Consider the following 6,329-nt stretch of genomic DNA (forward strand, 5'->3'; position numbering starts at 1 on the left):
TCAGATCATGCATGCGCCAATGCACTTACATACACAAACACACCACTGAAAATAAGTCCCTCTCTCCTTTCTCTATATACACATTTCTAAGCATCAGACCACGCATGCCTCCCTGCACACACACACACACAACACACAGGTACACACACACACGTACATACAAACACCCAGCTGAAAATGAGTCCCTCTCCCTCTCTCCTCCCCCCGTGGCGTGCGTCTCCCCCCTCCTCCTCCTCTTCCTCCTCCTCCCCCTCCAGCGCCCTCTGTTCCACACCAGTGCCAGCAGTCATTACTGGCCTTCCCTCTGATACGGATGCAGCACCAACAGCAATTATTTTTAAAAGCAAGAACTGAAAACAGACAACAGACGCACAAACACACACACTGCACATAATCATTATCTTTTCACTGGGGCGAGAGAGACAGAGAGAGGAGGATCTGTGAAGGAGAGGATGGAGGGATGGAAGGAGAAAGAGAGAGAGAGAGAGAAATGGTGTGTGTGGGAAGGGATGGGCAGCTGTGTTATTTGCACTTCTTTACTTTTTTTCTCTCTCTCTCTAACCCGAGGAGTTTGCTGACCGCAAAAAATGACAACGATGCTTTTCCTAAACCAATTAGGAAGCTGGGAGAGTGGTGCTGTTATCATGCAACATTGACAGCACTTAAAAAGGATGGCGTAAGGAGATAGCCCTGAGCCACGCTAAGCCTGCATCAGCTCACTGCACTGGGCTCACTTCACACACACGCACAAGCACTAACACACACAGACACAGACACACACACACACACACACACACACACACACACACACACACACACACACACACAAAATCTGTGACACAAAAAGTAAATGCACGAAATATCCCCAGACACACACACCTCATATACCTACAAATCTAAATGCACACACACACAAAGATAATGGATAACTACCACAAACAACCCTCTTTGGGGCTCTGTTTGGATATAAAAATGCTTAGAGAAGAGGACTGCTGGTGCGATGAGTGCTGTGTGTGTGTGTGTGTGTGTGTGTGTGTGTGTGTGTGTGTGTGTGTGAGTGGTCTGAAGGACAGGTACGTGAATGCAGAGTAATGAGTTCAACCTGCGGGGCCTGAAAATGCCACTGGCTCTGCTGTGACACAGCACATCTCAGCGCTGGCCACCAGGGACCCAGCGTGTCCTGGCTTTCATCCCAGGCTGTCTCTGCTCCGTGTGTCCCAGGTCTAAAGCACATCACAGGGGCACAGTACTGATGCATGTGGCTGGCGTGGGCTGTGGGCACAGGCTAGGAGAGGCTGAGAGGGTGTGGGGGAGCAGCCATACAGTCGCCATCTGAGAAATGCTCAGCCCAGGTTTGATTTATCAACCCAACATTGTGAGTCCCTGTTGCTTTTCGATAAAAGCCCACTTAATTTTACTTTACATTAGCGATAGATAGTAGTGTGTGTGTGTGTGTGTGTGTGGTGATAGTAGTAGATAGGAGATAGTGTGTGTATGTGTAGCTACAGTAGAGTGTGTGTGTGTGTGTGGTGCTTGCCTGCTCCTGGCTGAGCTGGCTCTCGCTGCGTCTCCGCTGTAGCTCGGTGGCCTGCTGTCTCTGCCGCTCCTCCCGCGCCGAGCGCTGCTCCGCCTGCTGGGAGACACGCTGCTGCAGCCGACACAGCTCACCACGCACCGACGCCAGCTCACGACTGCGCTCGGCCAGCTGCACACACACACACACACAGATTTCATTTCCAGCATACAAACATGGGATAGTTGGACATAAGCAAACATGCATACAACCTCAATGTACCAAATGTATGTGATAGATTTACATTTAATAGACAAACACACTGAAAGCGATGGTTCGGAGTAATTTCACCCTAGTGTCCGTATGACATTAATGTGTATACCGTATTTTGATTTGTGGGCATTGAAAAGTTTGTAAATACACCAGGAGTTTAATTTAAATAACACTTGCCTGATGGATGCTACTATACCGCTGTGTCGACGTTACTTCCGTGATTTGGGAAAAGCCCGTAAAAGTCCTAGCAGGAAGCGATTACATCAACATTTTTTGGTATATCCAGTTTTTAATATTTTTTTCCGAAGTGTTTACAACTTAGTGTTAACTAATAATTGTTGCAAACAGGCTTGGAATTTCACCATTCTGGGGGCAAGGCCACTTGGCCTTCAGTTGGGCATATTTGGTGGGGGCACAAAGGCCACATGTCAGGGCACCAAGGCCAAAGTTAACTATACAGTAGTAGGCTATAAAAATGATCAAAGTTGTATTTAGCCTATTCACTGCAGTAGACCTGCATCACTGTATGAAACATTACAAAAAAATGAAACATGACATATTACATAGAACTGTAAATCATCTGATCATGTAATATTTACAGATATCTAGGCTATATATAACATTTATTTTATATTTGGCCTGTTATGAAATCATGTATTGAACAATTTAAGCACAGCTCAGCTTTAAGAGATTCAAATAGCCTAGATGCATGCATTTTGTGATCAAATGCTTTCACAAACTCTTAGTCAGCTGTCCTATGATTTACCAATATCTAGGCGATATTTGTAACATTTATTTTGTATTTGGCCCGTTATGAAATCATGTGGAACAATTTAAACACATTGTAAAACGCAAAGCCCAAATTTGGAGACATCCATGCATGTCGAAATTTACTGCAAATTCAAAACTAGATTACTCTGGAACGGCTAACTGTACAGGGGACTGCTTTACACTTTTGTGTTCGGTAAGGTCTGCTGTTTATTCCGATATATGGTTTGTTATGTGTTAAAAGAAGGGTTCGTGAAGTATTCCACCGAGATGAATGGGTAGGGAGATCATGGGACGCAAAACCTTCAGTAGAATGTATGATTAAATTGAATTATATTTAGGCCTACTTTTCTCGCGAACCGTTCAACACAGCAATTATCGGCTAACATTGTTTAAAAGCTGAGAAAAGGCTCTTTCATGTGATACTTGTGATGTCTGTGTGATGTATAGGCTACTTCGCGAGTAGTTCAACTGAGAAGAATGGGTTAATTGGACGCACTTTCTTGCGCTGTCACTTTCTCCACTGCGTAAAAGACTAAATTAATTTGCGCTGTGAATGCTAAGATTATTTTGACAGGCCACAGGCTAAAAATCGCTATTAGTAGGACGCAAAGCAGAATATTGAAAGAATGGGGCACCAAGGCCACCGTGGCCTGTAAACCTCTGATTTTCAAACGGGCTTCACGGCCAATGCAAGGGGCTACGACGGCCATGGCCGTCGTGAAATTCCTACCCTGGTTGCAAACTGGTACTAGTACGAACAAAATATTAGTGCATTCCTGGATCTACATCCTTATGCATGCTTCCTGCCAGGACTTTTAGGGGCTTTTCCCAAATCACGGAAGTAACGTCGACGCAGCGGTATAGTAGCATCCATCAGGCAAGTATTATTTAAATTAAACTCCTGGTGTATTTACAAACTTTTCAATGCCCACAAATCAAAATACGGTATACACATTAATGTCATACGGTCATCACATTAATACTTGCAACTGTTTCACTGAGGTGCACTGGAGCGTGTGTGTGTGTGTGTGTGTGTGTGTGTGTGTGTGTGTGTGCGTGTGTGTCTGTGTTTATGTTTTAACCACACAAACATGTGTTTCTCTGATTCCATATTTTTCATGTTTTGATCTGATTTGTCTACATCAAAATACTACTACACTACACCTTTGGCAACACTATATCCTTAGGAGTGGTCATGCCAATAAAGGGTGTTGAGTTCAACTGAACTGAAGTGAGTGCACTGACCAGTGCCATGCTCTCTCTGTGGGAGCCCTGTGCAGAGGTCAGCTGTAGCTGCAGCTCCTGGAGTCTCCTCTGGGTGGCGGACGCCTCCTCCACCTCCTGACGCCCGCTGGCCCGCAATTGCTCCAGCTCCTGCCTCAGCTGGCTCACTGAGGCCTGCAACGAGGACACCTGGACACACCACAGCAGAGAGGGATGAAGAGGAGGAGGATGAGGAGGATGGGAACAGGAGCACTGGATAGTTAGATGAAGGCTAAAACTACTGGAGAAGAAATGTTGACTACTCAATGGCCAAACATTTCTATAATGCACATAACAGCAACCCAGAAGGTCTAATGGTTGAAGGTCTAAAGACAATTAAAAAGAACATTAGGGGTGGTGACAGATTAAGACTACTACTACAAAGAGAAACTTTTTATATATACCATTTGCAGGCCATGACATATCCAGGACTAAATGAAGATATTGACTTCAGTCCTTTTCTGTAATTGTTCTTTTGTTTAATGGGGTTCTGATTCTTGTATTCATTGGTGTCCTAGCCTAAGGGATATAACCACCTAGTGGCCTTTTCTTGTATTGTTTACCTGGGAATTAATTACCTCTTGTGAAGTCCTTTCCTGTGTTATCCAGGTGTTTGTGATTAGCTAACCTTTTAAGAGAAAATTGTTTGTTTGAGCACCATACCCTGAAAAAGGCTATCTGTTCCGCTACGCATGGGTTGCTGCCCAGTTTATGTTTTTAAATGTGACATAGCCATGTAAAATAAAGGCTTTTTATACATTTTTGGATACGAAGAGTGCCTTGGATTTCCTCCTTTTTCAAATGACGTTTGTATTCCCTACACCAAAGAGCACCTTCATTTTTTTCTGCAATTCCTGAGCACTTTGGACTTTTCCTCATCTCTTGCTACTCGAGAAGAATTTGCTTGCGACCTGTAGCCAACCTCAACTTTTTACTTTAAATTTATTCAAATCAATAAAGCACAATGACCTTATAACGCTTGAAGGACATTGGAGTGACCAGTGAACCTTCTATTCTATTCTTCCAGTTTATTTCTATTCTATTTGAACTAGACACATCTTTCTACTTCGTTCTGTCTGCTAGCCCCACACTGAGTGCTCGGTGTCCATTTGACCTCTGACCTCTTCCGCTCTGTGCTTGGCGTCTGTCTCCTTGCTCTCCAGCTCCTTTTGGAGCTTGTGTAGCTGCGTCTGGCACACACCCTGCTCCTTCTTCAGTCGGCCAATCAGCTGCTCCTGCTCCTTCAGCTGACACACACACACACACACACACACACACACACACACACACACAGACACCTGTCAATCAAACGATCACATGCTACACACACATGCACACAGCAAGTCTATCGGCTCCTCCATCGCGACATTACAGTGAGGACATCAAAGCGTGCTATCAGGATCAAATCTGACAAGCGGGACGAGATAGCGGGCCCCCGCTGCAGGATTAGGGGTGGGGGGGGTGGGCTGATGAGAGATATACTCTTATGTGCATGACAGATATTAAACTGGGATTAAGAGGATTAATTTAACACCATAATTGGCGGAGAAACTTTTTCATCAGATTGATTTAACTTTTCTAAGAGATATCAAAATGTGCTAAGATTTAATTTTCCGACAGATGAACGTTCGGTAAATTGCCATGCTTCTGGTCTACATCCCTTTGGCGAGTTAAGAGTAGCAATAAAACCTTTACATTCCTGATTAATGCAAATTTGAGACCTTTTTGAAAACATTTTGCCCCGCTGGGATTAAAATATAATTAAGGCAGCGTTTCTGAAGAGCACATTCTGATGGAAACTAATTGACTTTGGGAGCTCGAGGCCTGACGGAAAAGTTCGACTGAGAAGAGAGATAAAGACAAAGCCGCTCTCTCGCCATAAAGAGATGGATGTCATGTGGAGCAGACGAGATGACCTCTGTAACCCCTAACGATGACTCCTCACATTTATTCTCGGGATCGAAAAACAGTCTGTACAATGTTTCTCAGAGAAGACTTTAGTCTTTTACAAAGGGTGAAAAGTGCACTTGCAGAAAATGATCTAAAAACATAAGATGTGAGAGTCTCCCAGAAACCAAACCTTGGGCAAAATAAAGTTTGGTCATTAAAATGCACCATGGATGCTTTGTCATATTCTGGCAAGACTCTAGGCTATACCACACAGACCCAAAAAGGAAACATGGATATTTGCTTTTTGAGTTTTAAGTGAAAGGTGGTGGAGTGTACTGATAGGGTGTGACCCTAACAGAGGCTCTAGCCAGGCTCTTGGCAGTGTGTGTGTGCGCGTATGTATGTGTGTGTGTGTGTGTGTGTGTGTGTGTGTGTGTATGAGAGAGAGAGAGAGAGAGATCCTGACACCCCAGCCTCACTGGTTGGTGCCCACAGTACCAGGCTCTTGGCAGACTGGAGTCTGGTCCTCAGCTGGTCCCTGTCGGCCTCCAGAGCGGCCTCTCTGTTGCGGCTGCCCCGTGCCCAGCTCAGCTGCTCCTGCTGCTGCTCCTGCTCCTGG

This window comes from Alosa pseudoharengus, unplaced genomic scaffold, assembly GCF_046254945.1.
Source record: "Alosa pseudoharengus isolate Yale_2024_CS ecotype anadromous, Long Island Sound unplaced genomic scaffold, YU_APseudo_1.1 YU_APseudo_1.1_scf_16, whole genome shotgun sequence".
Lineage (NCBI taxonomy): Eukaryota > Metazoa > Chordata > Actinopteri > Clupeiformes > Clupeidae > Alosa > Alosa pseudoharengus.